Genomic DNA, 19,956 nt, shown 5'->3' on the forward strand with positions numbered 1-19,956 from the left:
TTAAATTTCAATTTCTCACGTTATCTATTATATATTCTAAATAATAATGTTTTACGTTTTATTGTATTTTAAACTTGTATTATTCGCTTTATGTTTCTTTATCACTGTTATTTTGTTAACAATTCTCGGAGGCTTACGAATAGCCTTAACCTTTTGCTCCGAAATCGTGAGTAAAAGAACGGTACGTAGAAAACAAATGTGCCGGTACACGCACACACAAGTCACGTGTCGTGTTTCCATTGCATGCTGTTATGCCTAATTAGTGGCTTGGTCGGTTGCATGCGGAAAGTAACTTAACTATTTTTTCGCGTAATTAACTGATGAACGCGTGTTAAACGCGTCGTCGCGTTTCTCTTTCAACACCGTTTCAATCTGTCCTACTATCGATGTACATTGTTTCTGGGACACGAAATTCGAAATTATTCCATCGATCGCCGTTAGACGATTACTCCGTCCACCGCGTCGAGCGTAAACGTGTTGCAATTTAGTTGAAACCCTTAGCTTCGTTGATAGAAGGTTATTGTCCGATCTAATTGCCAGTTGAACCCGTCCAGTCCTGGACTCGCGGTTTCATTTACCACCGTGTGTCCTATCTCGGCGGAATCAATGCGATCTCATTGCAGTATGCGTGTGGAGACTCATGTATTTACACATACACGTTCAACAGCCGGCGTATCACTTATCCTTATAACGCGTGCAGGACTCGAGATGAATCCGTGTCTATCGTCGACGTACTATTAGTTTCACGAGAGAATCCACTTTGAAGATGAAAATATGGCTAACTTCGTGGAAGGCGGAGGAAAAGACGACCTCTTGTCGTACGTTTCTCTTTGTATACATCGCGAGTTGTACATTATTTGTGTAATTTCTAGAAAACTACGCTAAAGCAGAGAACAGTGCCAATGCATTGCTCGATGTCCGATTAGCTCGTGTAGAATGCTGTTCACGTTCCGATCTATCGGTTCACGGAAGTCCGCATTGGCCGGCGCGTGTTATAAAAATTCAAGAATTCCACGAAGTTTCTGGTAGAGGCTTAGAGGGGCGTTCTACTCGCGTAGAATGAATCACGGTTGCGATTTGAAACGCAAAATATTTGAAGGCGAGACGGGTTGGAACGGACGCGAAGCTTTCTACACCAAAATTTCCGTTCGCCTCGTGAATATCTACATAATACGTCGGAAGTGGCGGTCGTACGATCCCGCGTCATTTGCATCGGCGGGAATTGGCTAATCGGCAATTCCGCGTAGGTTAACCAAACGGCCGTCGGGAATGCCAGTCGATCTTCCGTGTGAACACGACCACGCTTTCCTATCACGACGAACCTCCATTTTCTAATCTTCCAATCAATTAATTATATGTATCAAAATTCCAGACGAGTCTCACAAACACACATGCACGCTTAAATTACTCTAACATTGTTTAACATCAACGACCTCGCTTAAAAGAGAATTGCAGAGTCGATGTTTGTCAAGCAAATGATAGTCGACACGACGAAGTTTGGAATTAATATTAATTATCGAGCAATCATTGGCGCGATAGGGAAAGGAACGAGTGAAATTACGAACGAAACACGCTACGCGAAGCAGAACGAGGTCGTCGCTCGTGCGTTATGAACTTTACATGTTGTGAAGTGACGCGTCGAGACGTTTGATTCGTTCTGCTGATTTGCCTCTGTTACTTTTAGGAGATCGAGTCTAGTACCGCGAACCATTTATCTTCATCTTGGCCGTCATTTCTTTTCATTTGTTCCATCGACGTAGAACAAGACCCTCCGTCACCCTATTCTATTAACAGCCACGCGATGGTACTGCATATGCAAAGCCCTTATCGTTATTGTAGAACGATGTCCCGTTCACTGAACCTTTCTGCTTATACGTAGCGTAGATCTGGCCGCGTAGTTTAATCATGTATCGTTCGATTCTCTCGATTCTGCGTATCGTTTCGTTCGAGGTCAGGTCTAGCAATGGAGAGTACCCGATCAGACGTTGTTAGACCGTGAAAAATGCTTCGTCACAGACATTGAATGACACTGTAATCTTCGGTTGCGAGGCAAATTAAAACTGCTTAAGCCCAGACGTTCTTCGTTCGATTCTGTAAATTTGTTCGTCGTAATTAGTCATTGGCTTTAGATGATACTGCATTTTAAAATACAGATTCTATAGTTTCCATTCTTTTTCAGACTTTGTTTGGACTTTGGACAATATAATACTACACGATCCATCCGCAGTTCAACGTATCGAATTATTGAATTTAGATAGTTGCGAATCGCCATCAACTGGGTATCGTTTCTCTATCATTATCGTCCATCGCTTATTTTACATTCCCCTTTGCGTTATCTGTTACGTTAACAGTAGCAAAATTATCGAGCAAATGGAAAGTTACAAATTCCCTGCCTCGCCTCGTATCTTCTCTTCTAAATTCATATTACCGCATCGGTCGGTTGCGAGGTAATTTCGTATGCGCGAATCGTATTCGATTACATCATTACTAGCATTCATACATCGCGCATAGTTTGCGCCAAACCCCATGATCTACGCAGCGGATCGGGCAACGATGAAGCATCGCGATCGGCTTGCCGTGAAATCTGTCAATGAAGCGGCGTTCTTGCATGCGTGGATTTCTAAATGAAAGAGAGAGCAGCGGAGAGGAGAGCGTGCGTTAGTAGTTCGTCCCACATCCTAGAAAAAAGCGGGTCATGTGGACGGATGGTTCAGTTGCCGACAGGATAACATTGCTTGGCAAGGACGACCGCCATCATCGACGCCGGCGTCGACGTTCATTGGCCTAAATCGCGGCATCGCTAGTCACTAACGTGTAGCATGCTAATTCTCGCTAGTAAAAATGCTAATGCGTCGTCTCTTGTTTCAACCGGCCGTTTCTCTCTCTCTCTCTCTCTTTGTCTCTCTTTGTCCGATTAAGTCGCGTTCAGGTAGCCGACTTTTATATTTTATAGTCCCTCTCGCACATAAAATCTTGTTAGTTTCGTTTTGTCTGTAAAGCATTGGATCGTTTATCGAAACGCTGATACGAACACTGATGTTTTATGACTCGGCATTACTCGATCGGTCTAATGATGTGTAATGATAGTTTCTATCTTCTTGCAACGATTTTATATACGAGATTTATAGAGTCGAGTCCTCGAAGTTACAAGATCGCGTGATACGATAGTACGCGAACAATTTGACCGATTATCGACTCGGATAATCGATCGAATTTCTTACGTATTGTATTCCGTATTGCATACATCGCGGGTCGAGAAGATGGCATTGTGATAGAATTAATAATAATCTCGATTATCAAGTTTCTCGGTTAGGATTAGACATTTTAAATAATCTATATATAGGCGAGATGAACTTTTACTTCGGCGCTCCAATTCGGTTCATAGAAGTTCAGTTCCGTCTAGCATTTGCTGATAGTTAAAGGCGATGTTTAGCGGAACTCGTACAAGATACGCGCCAACTTTGTTCCATGGAACGACGTGGTCTAATGATTCGTCTTAAACGTGAATATATACGCGGCAGCTGCACGCATCGTGGACGTCCTTTAACATTTTCTGAAAACGTTTCTGCGCGTGTTACGTAGAATATCTCAGACGCTAAAGCATACGATTCTCGAGATCTATGTTCCATCGTGAATCTTGTTTTATCGCAAACTTTTAACTGCTCGGAGCGAACGTATTCACTTGGTAATGAAAGTGGACGGATCGAATTTTAAACGTGGAACATGCAGAATCGTGTATTTTCGTGGCACTTCGCGTGACGAAAGATATCCCATTGGGCCGTTTCAGAGCAACTCGTAAGATCTAAAACAGCCCTTCGTGCTCTCGTTATTTTCAGATTGACGACGCAGATACGCGTTATTCCACTTGCTATTTTCCTCCCGCCTAACTAGGCTAATCGCTGGAATTTGTAAGCGAGCGATCTGGTCGTTCGATAACGCAGAGAAACGTGCATCAGCTATTCGATGCGATTTAGGTGTTAAAAGAACGTTAGATCGAGCCAGTTGCTGGGCTGTTTCGCCGAAGGGAGACACGGACGAAAGCGATAAATCCGATAAAACGAATATTTCTCTGGCATTTTAAGGTCGGCGACTAAAACTCTGATTAAATGCACCGCTTATCGGTGTCACTGATTCGTGTTAAAGAGCAGCATTTCATTCGTGCGCGTCGTGAGAAGGCGCAATGAATTTCACTGAAACAACGTTTCTGCCTTCTATACTTGTACTCTTTTTTCTTCGATATCCTTCCCTCGATTGCTTCTCGAGTCGCACCGTCCACCCTTTATATTCTGTTCGTTCGAAACGTATTACCATCTTGGTCGCTTTTAATTCTTCGTAAGACAGTTGGTAAACCAGTCGTTTGCCAGGGTGCGAGTTCCAGAGAGGGGTTACTCGGATGAGAGCACGGTCGAGGAAGCGTTTATTGGCAGGATCGATGGTCGCGATTCCATCAAGCGTGAAAGGTCGAGACCCGGCTTCCTCCTTCTCTCTTTCTACTCAGACATTCAGAGTAATAAGTAGGCGACTGTACGAGATCGTATGTATGGTCGGATTGTTTTCATCCGACGAAAATGGTTCACCGTGAAAATAGACGACCTCTGCTGTGTGCGTGCGCGCGTAGAAATGGGGATGATGCAGTTGGCCTGGATAAAGGTCAGTGGCCGACCTAGCCCCCCAGCAAGCCGACCACCAGCTCTACCACCCACCGGTATTGATTTTGTTAACCTTCTAGGTTCTAGTCCCGTGCACCCCCTACTGTCGCCACCGGCACCCTTCCTACCAATGATATCTTGCCATCACGCTGTTCTACCTTTTGTCGTTTGTATTTTGCCCTCTGCGTTCCAGCAGCTCGTTCCCTTTTCCATTTTCTAACTGGCGTTTTACTTGACGTCTCAAGGAAGCGAATATTTCTAACGTGTACCTTAATGCCGAAGAAATATTCGACATTGCGAGGTCTGGTTTCGCGTATTTCTATTTTTTTGGAAGCTCTTGCGCTAGGTACGTGGGTGAAATACGCGCAAGAAGGCGATATTGGAGCATGCTCACGCTTGATATTCTCGTACAAAGCGAGGGCACGTTGCGTTCGGATTGCGATAGCCTCTCGAGCGGCCGATGCAGTTATCTATTTATGCCCTCTGTCCCGGCGAGTTTCAGTGTCGAGTGCAATCGAGAGTCTACTGGGTGTTTGGAAGCGAAACAATACGAGTCACGTAAATGTAAAATGCCGTCGCGGAAGGTTTCGCGATAGAATTGAATCGAGAAACTGTGCTCGTCTCGCGTTCGAATATTTTGTCGCGTGCGGGTTTTCCCTACGAGAGGTTTGGTATCAGATTCACTCTAGCAAGAACCATACAGCTCGTTTCAGTCACACCAGACCGTTTTATTTCTTCGTCTTGAGAATAATTCTTGCACGACGAAGGGTTTTATCGATTAATCACAACGTAATAGGATAATAATCTTCGTAGAATCGAGTCCGATCGGAACAAGAGAACACTGGTACTTGGTTTCATTCTCGCTATCCCGTAGCCAAGTAACGCGTGTACCCTAGCTGTAATTTACGATCGTAGAATCGCATTCTTACGCCTACTCGCAGACCGATTCTGCTTGTTCATTAGCGCATTCCTGCACTTTCCTTCTCGAAATGGGGCGGCGATTCGCGTATCGTATCACCGTCCTCGCGATACCTTGCAAGACGGATCGCCGGTTTACACCTTGCCTTTGCAGTCGACGCGTTTGTGCGCGTGCACGCGCGTGCGTGTTCGCCTCAAGCAGCTAGCGTACAACGGCGAGGCCCGCAAGCGGAATTCTAATGCCGTGTATCTGTGCCACTGTGCGAATTGAATTCCAATTATACGCTTGATTTACTTGTCATTCACCCGGTACTCTCTGAGAATTGCATCCACGACATTTGGCGCCACTCCATCTTCGTCGATTGTGACAACGGTGCCGGTTATCCTGACGACCGTGTCTTGGAAAATGAGATAATCGCTCGAGATTGACCAGGGATGAACTTCCACCAGCTACGTTTATGGAAGGAAGTAGCAACTGTGGTTCAATCGTTCGTATCTCGATAAGTTCGTTCGAAGGATCGACGCTTTTTTTTTACGTTTCTCAGTATCGATTTAGCCGAATGAGACTGTCGTTTAATTTTTAAGCGAATAATTCAAGTTTATTATTTGTATAAAAAGCCGACAAGTATTGATTTTCACCACTGTCTTATATTACAGTAAAAAAAAAAAAAAGAGAAAAGACGGGAAAAATCGAGCGGACTAAGAATGGCCCAAAAAAGGAAGAACAAAGTTAATCTCTGTCAGGTGCGGTTATACATATCGTCGCAGAGTTTCGTAGCTCGCTATTTGCCGCGGGAACCGAAACTAATATCGCATCGACGAATATCCGTGTGCATTTATCCGGATCATGCCATTCAAGAATATCGGCCAGCGACGAGATTTATAACGCGCCACGCCAGAAACGCGTACATTACGTGCTATTGACTGTATTACCTAGGAATTTGCATATACACATATGCAAATCGCGTAGCACGAATGTCGCCTATCGATCAGTCTTGTATCTCGCGTCGGTGCGCGAACTCGCGCTTCGCGGCAAACGGCAAATATGCCTTCATTAATATCGTTAATTGGCGAAAACACGCTCCAGTTCCGCTGCGAGATTCGATACTCCGTCAGCTAGATGTTACTCCATTCTAATTAAGTTCATCGCTCGTTTTGTGTCATCGCGATCGTTTAATACCAGGTCGATGACGGTGAATTCTGCTGAACAATCTCGGCGCACGATCGATCGTTGTTTTTTAACGAACTGTGAACGACGAGTAACTGGACCGAGCCACGAGGTTGCTTTGTGCTTGTTGCGGTGTAATTTAGTACGAAAATCGTAAACGCTTCGAAAGAGTCTCCCGTAAATATTTCCTGTGGACCCGTTAGAATTTTAAGGAGCTGGATTACCATAAGATCGAGAAAGTTGGTTTCGTTTGAATATCAAGAAATATTTAAAGAACGCGGAGAAATCTCGAGGCGGAAACAAATTTTAATCAGGCGAATTGCCAAATTTCACCTGGCAATCGATTAACCTACATTCGACGTTTTTCTAACTCCAGACATTTCCTCTGTCGAGCCTGTTTCGTTCGTGTAAAGCCCACTTTAAAATTGGATGAAGGAAAGAGAATTTTCGGTTATCGGTTCGTCGTCTGCTTTGTCTCTTTTTCTTTTCCTCGTAGCTTCTCTCGTCGATCCAGTGGACCAATTAGAGTGGCGGTTAGAAAGAACGGCAGAAACGAAGGAAAGGTCATTGTCGGCCACCGGAGACATTTCTATCGGCGATCGGACGGTCAGGGCCGAACTACTGTACCTAAATCTTTCAATATCCATCCTTTGCGTTGTGTTAGCGAACAGCGTCGAAAATCGATACAACGTGCTCGAGAAGTTTCAGTGTTCGATGCTTTTTTTTTCGAATATCGAGGTAAGAAACTACAGAGAGATATATAAGATGCATAAGATACGAAGTTTACGATCCAATGAATATGAAATTAGCCAAGATCGAATAGGGAGTGAAATTTTCATCCCAAACCCGATTTTACTTTCGTTTGTTCCGCAATTGCGTACAGTACACGCGTATACGGTTGCGTTAACGAATCGCATGTACTGCAGTATCGCGTTAGCTGGCCAGAATATTATTTCGTTAATTGATCATTTCTATCAGTTCTTGGAACCCGTGTTCGTGAAATGAGCTTTTGATATTACGCGTGAGATGTACGGTCAGTTAGGAAAGCGCTACCGAACCATAGTCTCTACCGACGGTTCATTTCTTTCGAATAAATTATTGCAATACAAGGTTCACCTGTTGTCACATCCACCTGTAAAAGGCATCGTGATCTACCCGCATCTTCGCTTATCACGATTAACGAAACACACCTTGCCCGAGACGTTTATCGCGCAGTGTACGATTGGCAGAGGCGCAATGATGGCGCGATTTAAATCAGCATCTCGTAGGCGTTCGTCGACTTTCACGACGACCACGTTTTCCTCGGTCCGTCATCCTTGGAACGTGCTGCGAGCGTACAAAGTCTATAAATTAGATAATTAGCATTTCCAAGAAGTCGTGTTTTCAGTCTTTCCAGTAGACTATACGACAACCCTATCCTCCTTTTTCCTTATCCGTATTATTATGTAGGTAATTGTTATAGGTAAATTATGGCAAGTGGATTGGCGGCGATCAGTAGGCAGGATAAATAAGCTGCGATTAATGAATGAGTCGAGTGTGACTCTTTAACGAGCGTCTCATTCTTTGCCACGAGATACACCGCGTATTGCAACAAACATCGTGGTTTATTGTCGTGTCGTTTATGAATTATAGAGTTGTCGAAGGGAATGAATCGCTCCTTAGATAGTAACATGGATACCCGGATGATAAATATTCATTCGCGGATATCTGCCGCCAAACGAATCGCTTTACGTAACGTTAATAGCGAAATTCTCGCGGCAGCGGTTCAAAAGCATCGTGGTTAGTGCCGTTTCGGAAGACGCGAAATAGCAGAAGCAGAAATGAACGATCGTCCGATCTCGAACGATGAAATTCGTTAAAACGTTCCGTGAACGCGGTCTTCGCGCGCGATTTTCCCTTCCAGTCACGTGTACGTCATCTCCTGCTTTTACATACACTCGAAACGTCAGTGGGTTGAATGGAAAATTTAACGCGCGCCAAAAACATGGACGCACATGGCATGAAACGCGTTAACACGCAAGTGCACGGAGCATAGGATCGAGTAATAGGTATTCATAGAGTCTCGTGGATATTCTTCTTCCCTATAAATGCTTCTTTGTCGTAATTACGCGTTCACTTTTCCTAGTTGAACGATGTTCCCGTCAATCGTGCGATGCACGCGGCTGTATTTCCGACAAATTATCCAATTACCTGCAATTATCGTACGATAGTCACCGTTCGCTGGATGATGAACGCGTTTTCACTCGACGACGGTTATATTCTTCCCTACTCGGGATAGTTAACAATGTTACACACGGCGAACTGTTTGCAGCACACTCGTTTAACCTTATGAACGGTAGCGAGCACTCGCTCATTTTCCACTTAGAACGTCTTGTGTCGCCGTCGTCATCGAAACGAGAATGAAACGTGGTGTGACCCAGTTATATCCCACGATTTTCGTGTTCCAGATAGCGGCCATTGGCGTGACGATATCTTCCCTTAAACAAAGGCTTCGCCTCTTTTTCCTATTCTTCTCTTTCAACCGGAAATTAAACCGTTCCCGTGCAATACATTCTTCCATACTCTTGGTTAAAGTTGTTTCCAAACTGCTGTTGGCAAACTAGACACACTAACTGTGAAAGAAACTGCTCGAAATTGTTCTCAGCGCTCGTCTAATTACCAGTGTGATTCGCGTGTATCTTTTTGCGAAATACCGAGGCGCTAACGAACTCCTTCGCGTTTCTCAGTCGTATTTTGGACCCGTGGTAACGGCACCGCGGGTTAACGTTCACGTGCCAGTGATTTCTCTACGAGAAGAGACAGATTTTTAGTGGTACGCGTTTGCGCCACAATGGCTCGTTGGAATATTACGAGATGTGCGAATGGAAATGTGGCTTGCAGGCCTATCTGCTGCCAGAAGACATTCCTAAGGTTTGACGTTGAGTCTAATAGAAAAACTGAGCATCTGCCAGGGCCGTAGCGGTCGTCACGCGAATAACAATACGACGAACGTGTACGCGCGGCATGTCGAACGATAGGCGTGTGCCTGTTTGTTCGTTCTTTACTTCTCTTTAATCGATAACCTCTAGAACAACACACGTTGAAGAAATTTGTGCTCCTCAAAGATAGATTTTCGGTTAGGTTAAAAATTTTAAGGAACCGAACTGGCACCGAAGGATAAATGAAATTATCGATTAGCGAATATCAGATGGGCCAGAACTCAAACATTGGCCTTTCATTAACCGGTTCAGACTGTCTAACCAATTGAGCAATCCGTAACCCTTGGCAAATTGTTTCTTCCTAGGCTCTACGTTCCACACGACCGGTCGCATTCTTTTTGCAGTAACCGAGCAAGAAGTTGAGAGAAGTGCTAAAAGCACCACCGTTAAAGAGTCTCGTATATCCCCTCCGTAACAGCTCGCACTCCGGACGAAATTGCTAAAAGTAAGATCAATGAACGGACCTTGCGGACGAGCCTGGTGTCTTGACCAGCACAACGAACACCGTCCGCCCACGATATCATTAACTTTTCCACCTACGGTCAGCGGTGGTCAAGTGGCAGGTAGAGAAACGGCCGGGGTGCACCACCCCGTTTCTATGGAAGCCGATTTTCCACGGATATCGATGCGTCGATGGCTGCGTAGAAATAGACACTGATCGATCTATCATCTCGTCCTTCGCGATCGTGGGCAAAGGAAAAGGAAGAAAGAGGAGCATAACTGGGCATTTGCCAGGGGCGTACGCGATGGCCGCGCTAGAATATCAATGCGCGGCTAGCGAATCGTTAGACGAGAGAGAGAGAGAGAGAGAGAGAGAGGAGAGAAAAATAACGAGGATGCGAGGTGGAGAGGAAAAGAGACGATCGTGCGCGAGTTACACGCTCGTGCAGAGAGAATTCCCCGGGGCTGCGAGAGCGTAACCACGTAAGGCGTATCGGGCGCGAGGCCACCGGTGCATTGTCATCTTCCCACACGCGATGCACATCGAGAAGTACAAGAGAGATACGAGCTGCGGCGGCGGCGGCGGTGGCGGCGGCAGCGGCGGCGAAGGAGGAAGAGGAGGAGGAGGAGGAGAGTCTTTCCTGCTATGATCTGTCCGTTTGCACGAGGAAAAACTCGCTCGGTGCTGTCGATAACCTGGTTCGGTTCGCGAATTCACGGTCACACGCGCGCCACGGGACAGATCGTGCGGGATTTCGTGGCACCGATTCCCTTTTCCTTCTTGCCGATGGCATTCACAGTGGCACTCGTAAATGTCGGACGCTACTCGGTGCTCGTTGCTGAGAATGATTTATTCGCGATTTGAAAAGATCCTCTTTCGATGGCTGAGGGTACTCGAATGGCTAACAACGAGAACCATCGATTGATTTATATTTTCTGATGCTTGGTGACGAGGAGGTTTGGTTCGATAGGGGTGGTTTATCAACTCTCCCTAGGTTATTTATCATTCCTAATGAAAGACGTATGGGTACTATGCATATTACAAATTGTGCTTTCTTAGTCGCTTTTTGTATTCCCGATCTATTTACGTTTTTACCAACGATAACCATTGTACACACGATTTTTATTGTACATCGCACAATTGCGATATAAAAAAATACATTGCGACGATGCATCTGCTCCTTATGCTGAAAATATCAGGCGACTCGGGAAAAGGTTTGGTGTAGGAAATTTCTAACGTTGAGCTACAATGTGATTCGCGGAATGTCTACAGGGGAAATGAAATTCGTAGAGTGGGCGTTGTTTATGACGCGGTTGGAACTGGTAGGAACGCGCGAAACCGTAAATCTCTGGCCATTTATTTCCCAGGACGGGGGGTTTCGAACACGTAATACTTTCATCCACTTTCCCTGTCGGTGTTCCTCGCAAAACTTTTCAAAGCACTCTCCTCGGCCGCTGCTTTCCATCTAAAGTAATTTCTACTCCGATCACGCTTCCTTTCTCCCGTCACGTCACACCGCGATAAAGCGAACCTCGCTGGTAATATCGATCGTTAAATTGCAAGAATATTCTGTTCATCGGGATGAGATCTTCTCGAGAAGCAAGTAAAAAGCCGAACAAAGTTGCTCCGATTCTATCGTGCAAAAAGAATCGTATTTGTTTTCTCGATCACCACGCCAGTTTTACCTTAGTAAGGTTTAACGAGTATTACTTTCCATTTTCCGCTCGGTACGATTAAATAATTTTTTACATTGCAACTGATTTCAATATCCCACGTTAAGGCTACCGTTTATTTGCTATAAAATTAGCATCGTAATAACGTTCGATACCGAGATCGTATCGCGTCGATCGGGAATCATTATCACAATGAAAGGTTCTGACTTTTCCTTCGGCTGGTGACTTCGTTGCACGCACTGCGAGCGTGTCCTGTCGACTTTTTTCACTTAGTTAAGTGGGTCGACTTTCGTCATCGACGATAAAAAGAGTCGGGTGGGGGGTGGGCAAAAACGTGGCAAAATCACTGACAAATTTCGTTTCTTCGTCGTCGAAATTCGAGATTTAAATTTCAAAAAAAAAAAAAAAAAGGAGGCAAACGTTATAAATCATCTGGACGATGTAACGAGATTTTAAAATGTCGTACTGCGTGTTTAATTCGTGGCTCGTCAATTTTCTTAATGCAGTTGCATAACGTGAATCGTAAACGAGGGAGACAACCCTTTCCTTTAGCACGCTCGTGCACGCTACACGCGTCAACTATTTTCGTTCTCTGACGCGTCCTCTCGTTTAATTTCCATGAACATTACGCAATCAAGCTTTTAGAATATATTAAAAATAAGAGAAAGTCGTTTCTCTTAGCAACTTGTAGCATTTCGTTGATCATTTTTGTTGCGGGGATTAGCTAATTAAACGTTAAGGTGAAAAGGAACAGTTGTATCCTGCTTTCGTTGAAAAATTCCAACTTTTACTCGACCATGATCTGGCGTGATCAGGTTTATAAAAGAAAAAAAAAAGGCACGACCGATCGGGCATAATAGATACGCGCATCGGCCTTCCATTTTTCGATCGCACGTGTCGTTTTACGTTGCCGCGAACGCGACAGGTTTTCCCCACTGTCGTTAGCAGTTTCGTCTAGGAAAGACGAAAAGACCGGTTGTGAATCGGTTTCGGTTCCTAGATTCATTTTCCTGGAACTTCTTGCGCGCGGTCTCTTCTCTCTTGGCGTTTTAGCGAGAAATGAATTGTGTTTTTAAGATTAACGGGACCGTTCCTCGGTAAGACAATCTCGTTAACCGGTATTTGCTTAGCTAAGACGTTAGAGAGAACGCTGTTCGTCAACAGGAAAGATGAAAAATCGTTTCGTCGCCGTAAGAAGAATCACAGGGACCATAGGCACGGTGGACATTCGTTCGATTACGATATCATCTATCAACCGTGGATTGGCGAAATTGTTCCGTTCGAAAGAACTTTGTCAGCTGGATATTTACGGGATCGTGACTCCTCGACGTATCCTGTATGCTGTAACACGTGTTTCCGACTCCTACACGAGCTTTGCTTTGCTGGGAACAGGCTTGCCGACAACAAAATTGCGTATTCTCCGTGTCGAATTGATCGTAGGATGTGTAACAGGGTTGGAGGGAAGTCACGCGAGTACGAACGAGATGGCCGAAACGGGGGAGAAGTGGGCAGAGACGAAAGATGGAAAAATTACGAAGAGGAAAGCGAGTCTGCGAATATGGCGAAGAACGTTCGAGATGAGTGTACGTAATCGCTAGAGTAACGCGATTGGACTGTGGATGAAGTGGCAACAACATCAGAAGTGGAAGAAGAAAAAGTAGAAGAAGAAGGCGAAGGATAAGAATAAGATGGAAGAAACGAGGCAGAAGAGAAAGAAGGAAGAAAATGAAGAGAGAAGCGATGCGTAGCGGGGGCGGAGGATAGCTTCGCAATAGCTCAACTCTGGAATGAGGAAGTCTCGTACGAGACGACACCGCGGGAATACTAAAGTCTGGGTTACTAATAGTTGGTTACTTCGCGTATTCCAGCCTCATAGCTTCTCGCGAGGTGGAGCTTCTTGGGATCGTATTTGTGTGCCGGGTGACTTTGTATCGGCGCCATTTGTCCGCGTTACCACGAACGAAAAGGGGATCGTCGCTGTCTCGCCTCGTGATCTTCTCTTTTCCTGCGGCTGTTGATTTGCGACTCGCTTCTGGGAATGAAATATGCAAACGGGTCTGGGACTGGGTCAAGAATTAACTGGTCGAGTTAGTTTTCGGTATACTCGTCGTGCACTTTGACAATCCACAGATCGAGGAATCAATTTCTGTTTGACATTTTCTATAAATTACGACGAAAGATCAGGTGTTACGTCGATTACTCGTGAAACTCGACGATTAAATGCTGTTTCTTGTTTTTCTTTAATTCGTATCTGTCGATCGCACGTTGACGTCATACCTTTTCGTCGAGCGACCAGCGATAAATTCGGCCGAAAATTTGATTTCTCACTGCGCCGATCCCGATGCAAAACGACGGTTAAAATCTTCTCTCTGTGCGTTTCTCGAAACTCGACTTTTATGGACTGTCACCATTGTGAGCCGTTCTGGGTGGCGACCGTGTACGATTCGTACTTCGCGCGTCCCCGGCTATTTTACTACATAGTTAGCAGCGTGTTTCTATCCGTCGTGCTCTGCAAAAAGTAACGCGCGGGTTACGAGTAAATCCGTGCGAAGTATCCCGTTAATCTGACAAGTAATGGCGCATCAGTACGTTATATATCGCAGCGCATAAATCATCGGCGTATAAATCGTTTAGCATAACAACGTAGCAGCGGCGATAATATGCACGTGTGCCGTGGTAGCTCGCGTATTTTTGCAGTTCCAGAGAGGGACGGCTATTTTTGAGAAACTCGTGGAGAACGTATTTAGAAATTGCCAGTGGGGAATCGTTCGCTGGTATTATTAAATCAATGTTCATTGTAGTATTTGTCAATTTCGCCGCGCGCTGTCCATGGGATGTATCGGTTAAGCCGGAGTCGTCCCGCGTTGAGACAACTTTACGACGATCGCTTGTTTGCAATGAATCGAGGGATTTTGATAGTTGGACGATCCGAAGTTAGGTTAGGACGCATAGTTATTCAGCAACTTCGACGTAAATCGCTACGTTCCCATTATTCTCTTTTACGATTTAGCAGAACTTATTCTTTATCGTGGCACGATCAGAGGTCGAACTTTTTCAAATATCGACCACGATCACGTTCTTCGAAACGACGACGCCCGATGTTTCATCGATTCGTGAATTATCAACAAAGACTCGACAGCTCCTGTCCCAGACGATTTCGTAATGCCGAGATCGCTGTGGGGAATGGAATCGGGACGCGCCGCATTTAAACAAGGCATTTTATATGATACATTCGGTTTTTGTTGCCTCATGATCGCAATTGATGATACGAGGCAAGCCGGGTGTCGCAGCGAAGTAGTCGCGTTGGAATGCAAATAATGTTCCCGATACCGGTAACCAATTTTGGGTCGTACGCGTGGGCGCTCACCCTTTCTTTTAAACGCGTGAAACAGTGTCAATTGGAAGGATGGAAAATATCGACGCTATCGCATTTATCATGGCCGATACATTGACATCAATTTAGTCGACGATTGTCCGCCGCATCCGTGGAATATTTTCTCCAATATTTTTCTATTTATCGTTGCTCCGTTTTTCGTACTCTCGTCGAAACGGAGAATTCGGTGGCGGAACGTAGCCAGTGGCAGGCTGCAAGCTGCACCGCGTCCCGTCCCTAGCAGGGACAAACCATTAAATCAGTTGATATCAATCGATCGATGATTGGCTTTCTTTCGTCTCGCAACTTTCTTTCCCATTCCCGGGTCAGGACTCCTCTCTCGGTGTTGGACGTCACAGTCGAGAGTAAGAGAGGTCAGAGCAAACAGGTGAATCAGACTTTTAAAGAGATTCGCCCTTGGCCCTCGTCGTGGCGGGATGATTCGCTTCATTAAATTGATTGTGTTTCAATCTGGTCCGCTAATATGCGAGAGTCCGGGCCAGACGTGCTCTCGCCAGCGTATAGTTCGCTCTGGCTGCTCGCGCTGACCTACATGCCCGTCCAAAATAATCTGACACTGCCGGCAAGACCTTAACCGCGACCCCTACTGGAGCAGATCGAAGAATAAACCTTGTGTGTGGAGCCCGATGCGGCTGCAATTGCGCGGACGAGCCTCTTTCCGTCTGGCCTCCTGTTAAAATCAAGGCTTTCAGTCGACCGTACTTTTTCACCAACTATCTACTCGAAAGAACCGGTACTGATGCACCGATCGTGTATCGGGTACGTCGGCACGTTTCGGAAGTTTGACACGCAGGGCTGAACAAACGACGTTACCAGCGAACAGTGCTAGCAATTCTATCGTACGTAACGTTTCGAGAATTTGTACGTAACGAGAATTTGAAATTTTCTAATTTCCTGCGGAACGTTTTAGCTAAACGAAGAGTATCGGCTTGGTACAGGCGAACTAATTGAAAGTTGATGTTCCTAGAGGAATCGAAATGGAATATCTTTGGGCGAGCAAAGATTAACAACGCTTCAAGGATGTCACCTCGACGATGCTTCGGTGCATAAAATTGAAAGCGTTGAAGCACGTGATCGTCTCGTTTAAAAAGTAGTGACCTACACGGCCGTCCGAAATGATATGACACTGCAGGCCAGACCTTAACCGTGACCTCTGCTGGAGGAGCCCGAAGGGCAAACCTCGTCGTGAGATTTAAAACCAATTGACGAGACGCATCAGTCGTGCAAACAGCTATTTCGTACGTGATATATACAGTTTTAGGTTCTGTCTCCCTCTAAACGGGACCGTTCGATTTAACATCGTGGTAAATTCTTTCTTTGCTAGCGGTTGCGCGTAGATGCTTGATTAAGATACGAACGAGAACGTCGTTTTTCTTACTGTTTCCCAGTTCAATGCACTTTTATGTTAATAATCAGTCCCGCAATCGTATCGGGTGTTGCATAAGCCATTGATCGGTCGAAGGAAAGTGAGTATTAATATCGAAAAATGTTGTATTCAGAACAAGTATGTACCACGCCTATCGGCCACGCGTCTGTAATACGATGCTCGTTTAAATTCACGCTAATTTATTAACGAGAAAGTCGAGTTACTAGGCAATCATTGTTCTGACGTCCAACGACGTGACAATCGTCGCATTTACAATTCAACCTCATTTAAAAACAATTTATCATGAAATTATCGTTGCCGATAAAAGTCCTAATTTATTATCTTCTCGCTACGAGATCCAATAGGAAATAAAATAATCCGAAAGATACAGTCGAAGGTAAGTGCAAATCGATCGTTAATCGCGTTTAGATAAGTTTCGTCCGAAGTCTGCCGTGATATTACCCGAGCATATCCGCGCGCCTATTCGATATTCAATGACGCGATACAAGTATCGATTCCTCCAAGTTCGGCAAGCCAGCCAAAGGAGAGGAACATCGACGGGTGTGGTCGAGGAGTGCGTACATCGATCGCCACTTTAACCTCCACGAAAGCACACGTTCCTACGAGGCGAAGGAGGGATTCGCTTGTCCTTCTACAACCGTTGGCAACAGCATCTTCAAAGCTCTTCCCTCTCTCACGAGGCTCTTCGACTACTACTCTTCTCTTACCACGCGACACACACCTGCTCTCATTACGCGCATCGTCGTTCATACGCTTCGAATCGCGTTCCCCTTTTCTCTGTGCTCTATCCGTGTCTCCATACAAATCGAAGAAGTTTGTACGGCGTGTCCGGTAATCTGTCATTCTTATCGTTAAATGAAACGTATAAATAAGAAGCACTGGGAATGAAAAGGGAAAGGCAACGATTCGTGTTCGTCGATATCGTCGAACGTAAAACGGTGGAAACGAACGAACAAGAACTGGAGAGTAGACTTGGCACGGGTGCAAAGGGCGAGGCTGAAAAGGGTCGAGCGGCTAAGCGAGAGACGCAGAATCTGTCTGCGTCCGCAGAAGCCGGTAGGACAAGGGCGTAGTAGCGTTCAGCGTGGCAGTGGAACAACGTGACGCTACGACGTAGTAGGATAAGGTCGAAGGAGGTGTACGCAAAGCGTGCACACGCACGACACAGAGGGGCGAGAGGGTCTAGGGCGAGGGCGAGGGTGAAGGCGAGAGCGAGAGCGAGAGCAACACAGCAGCAGCGGCGAGGTCGTCGAAATTAATGCGGGGAATCCGGTGAACGGGTGGATCGGGTTGCCCATCGTGGCTCGTTTTGAGTTTTTTAGTTCTCGAATTTAATCCAAGAATGGGGGAGAATGGGGGACATTGAAAGCGGTGGATCTCGTCTAGACGGTCGGTGACGTCATGAGACAAGGTCGACTGTCGCTCTATCCACGGCGCAGCACCGCTTTTCTATATACACGCCTATATCCTTCCTCCTCTTCGCGTTTCGCTGTCCCGGTCTCCCTCGCCCCCTAGCCAGTTCTTTTCGTTCTTCCTTTTCGTCTTGTTTCTCCCTTGCTCTTCCTGCCAGAAGGGTGGCGTAGCAGCCTTTTACATCTTTCCACTGAACGCTAGCTGGAGGACCAGTCGGACTAGGAATCGGTCTGATCTTGTGATCGATGTGCCTCGCTGGGGATGTTCCCCGTCTACGAGAGCTTTTATTCCGTCTTAGAGAACGTTCTTCGTCTAAAAGCACGCTTTTGTATAGAGATAGAGCCAGCGATTATAGAAATAATATTTCAAATCGTTGCACTTTTATTTCGTCGTCGGATTTTAATCGTCCGAGTATGTGTATCGTAAGTTTCTTCGTGACGTTATCAACCGTTGTGAAATCTCCGACCGCCCTTTTCGTGTCGTGTCGGAGGTTAAACAGTATTCTCGGAGCTTTATAGCGTATTCGCTGGAATTCAGCTTAAAATACCCTGCGCCGATTAAGATTCCATCCGAAATTCCCCTGAGACGCATTCGTTTCCCGCGTTTTCTGTCACCAGCCAAGGCCGCTCTATCTCGTCCGGAAATCAGTAGCCCTGGTTTGGACTTTGGTCAAGATGGACGACATTGACGTTAAGATCTCGTGGCTCTCTCTTTCTCTCTCCCTCTATCCCCTGCCCCCTCTCTCCTTCTCACTCTTTCTCTCTCTCTGCGGCCACGGCTCCGACCGAATAATATCTGAATTCCTTACGTCGAGGCATAGCCAATCGGCCTCATCAATAATTCAGCGAGTTCGACCGACCGAGAAATTCGAAAACAAGGCGAAAACAGCCGGCCAACCGCGTCACGCTACAGGCTCTGTCACAAGTTCGCTACCTAACGATTTGTCGACAACCGCGTAAAACAGCTTTAATCCTTGCACGATTCCTCGGCCTCTTTCGCTCTTTCGCTCTTTCGTCCAGTTGTTTGTTCTTTCCGGCTGCCTCTTGGCCGAGGGTACTCGAATCTCTCGAAAGTCGGCTCTCCGCCATCGGAATACTCGTTAGAATGCGAAATTCAGTTTGCCAAGCGTCTCCTTTAATTCGCGTCTATGAAGTTTTAGTTGAACAACTTTATCGATAGAGGTACGACACTTTGTCGTCGAGACGTCGACAAGGTTTTCTCGCTTCTTACCGGTATCCGGCCGATTCTTGGCGCAGCCTATAGGCGAGGAGAGCTATCTGGGTCTCGTCGTGCCTTTACAAATCACACCAGACGCGTTACCTAACCGCAGCCTATCGGCATACGATTGAATTTCGATTTTTCTCGCTCGATCGACAACAATGATTTCAACAACGGATATTATAGCGCGGCACACGGTAAAAACAGCGGGGCTGCCTTTCGAAACGGGGTCGATCGAATTTTGTCTATTCAATCTGTTTCGGTGTCTGCGACGAAACGTCCAGCGACGTCCGATACGTACAACGGCAAACTTTCATACATTTAAATGTAGCCGACAGGATGCACATTTCAATGTCGAATTAAGGTTAAATTCTAATTGTAAGCAGCGTGGAGGAACGGCGCGGGAGGAGTTCCTGGACAGAGGATACATTCACGGAGAGAACGACGCAATTTCACCGATGGATCCTAACGCTTACCGTAACAATTTCCTAAATGGAAAATTTAAACACGATAAAATCATAAATGTGTCGTTTGCGTGCGTTTACTGTTAATCGGATGGCACGACACTGACGTTGGAGAACGGAGCGAGTGGAAGGTAGAGATTCCAATCCAGTTTCAACGATGCAGAATGGCAAGCGACGGCTAATTTACTAATTCAGGCATAATTGCCTTCTCGGAAGGGAGGAACGTATACATCGAGCCAGGGTCAGTGGTAC

General features: G+C 45.8%; 2 protein-coding genes across 10 annotated transcripts in view; one reads left to right on the forward strand and one right to left on the reverse strand.

The window, feature by feature from the left end:
* LOC117163669 (uncharacterized) overlaps positions 1-9,553 on the reverse strand; it is a 30,380-nt gene extending 20,827 nt beyond the window's left edge. The window contains exon 1 of one of the 2 annotated variants that reach the window (XM_076621644.1): positions 8,926-9,553. The gene's annotated coding sequence lies outside the window, so the exon portion shown is untranslated. The remainder of the gene's footprint in view (positions 1-8,925) is intronic. The other variant, XM_033346182.2, reaches the window with a different exon arrangement.
* The window catches only part of Oatp74D (Organic anion transporting polypeptide 74D), an 85,377-nt gene that overhangs the window by 3,710 nt on the left and 61,711 nt on the right, over positions 1-19,956 (forward strand). For 2 of the 8 annotated variants that reach the window (XM_076621635.1, XM_076621638.1), the window contains exon 1: positions 6,568-6,974. The exons of 4 other annotated variants lie outside the window; for them this stretch is intronic. The gene's annotated coding sequence lies outside the window, so the exon portion shown is untranslated. 2 more of the 8 variants (XM_076621636.1, XM_076621634.1) reach the window with 2 other exon arrangements.

The sequence above is a fragment of the Bombus vancouverensis genome, chromosome 9 (assembly GCF_051014615.1).
Source record: "Bombus vancouverensis nearcticus chromosome 9, iyBomVanc1_principal, whole genome shotgun sequence".
In the NCBI taxonomy this organism is placed as follows: Eukaryota; Metazoa; Arthropoda; class Insecta; order Hymenoptera; family Apidae; genus Bombus; species Bombus vancouverensis.